The sequence below is a fragment of the Callospermophilus lateralis genome, unplaced genomic scaffold, assembly GCF_048772815.1.
Source record: "Callospermophilus lateralis isolate mCalLat2 unplaced genomic scaffold, mCalLat2.hap1 Scaffold_147, whole genome shotgun sequence".
In the NCBI taxonomy this organism is placed as follows: Eukaryota; Metazoa; Chordata; class Mammalia; order Rodentia; family Sciuridae; genus Callospermophilus; species Callospermophilus lateralis.
Window position 1 is genome coordinate 1,396,074 of NW_027512606.1, and position 990 is coordinate 1,397,063.

Here is a 990-nt window from a genome sequence, read left to right on the forward strand (position 1 = left end):
GCTCTACAATGCTGATATTCTTTGTGTATTTACTTCAAAAAATTATAGTCTGATATTTTAGAAATCATGTATATTTTAAAAAGAAAGTTAAGAAGTTGCATCAAAACAGAAAAAAAGTGAAAATTAGTTGTGATCATATTACTGATGAATAGATATTGTTAATGTGTCTGGATCATATGCATATTTATATATTTTTGATGATGCTGTCCCTAAATTTTGTATCTTGCTCTTTTGTATTTCCTGTTTTAACATATGAATAATAAAAATTAGTATTAAAAATTTAATATAATAACCCATTTGATATGCATAATAGTCCCTATTGTAGTTAATGTGTAAGTAATTATTATCATGACACATAGAATATTTAATTTTTTCTTTTGAATTTTCGAATAAATTAAATAATACTGAATCAAAATCACAGTGCATGATATTTGGCTCTATCATATATATATATATATATATATATATATATATGTTATATGATTATTAAATGACATAAAGGACATGAACATTTTTTATGGTCAAAAATATTTCTGTGCTCGCTTCGGCAGCACATATACTAAAATTGGAACGATACAGAGAAGATTAGCATGGCCCCTGCGCAAGGATGACACGCAAATTCGTGAAGCGTTCCATATTTTTTTCTCTCGCCATGCACAAAAGCTAATTCAAAATGGATCAAGGAGCTAGATATCAAACCAGAGACTCTGCACCTGATAGAAGAAAAAGTCGGCTCCGATCTACATACTGTGGGGTCGGGCTCCAAATTCCTTAATAGGACGCCCATATCCCAAGAATTAAATACAAGAATAAACAAATGGGACTTACTGAAACTAAAAAGTTTTTTCTCAGAAAGAGAAACAATAAGAGAGGTAAACAGGGAACCTACATCCTGGGAACAAATTTTTACTCCTCACACTTCAGATAGAGCCCTAATATCCAGAATATACAAAGAACTTAAAAAATTAAACAATAAGATAACAAACAACC

At 29.8% G+C, this 990-nt stretch overlaps 1 non-coding gene across 1 annotated transcript; it reads left to right on the plus strand.

The window, feature by feature from the left end:
- The first annotated feature begins 535 nt into the window (after positions 1-535).
- LOC143389227 (U6 spliceosomal RNA) lies at positions 536-642 on the plus strand. Its single transcript, XR_013090119.1, has one exon. It is a non-coding gene; the product is annotated as a U6 spliceosomal RNA (small nuclear RNA).
- The last annotated feature ends 348 nt before the right edge of the window (positions 643-990 follow it).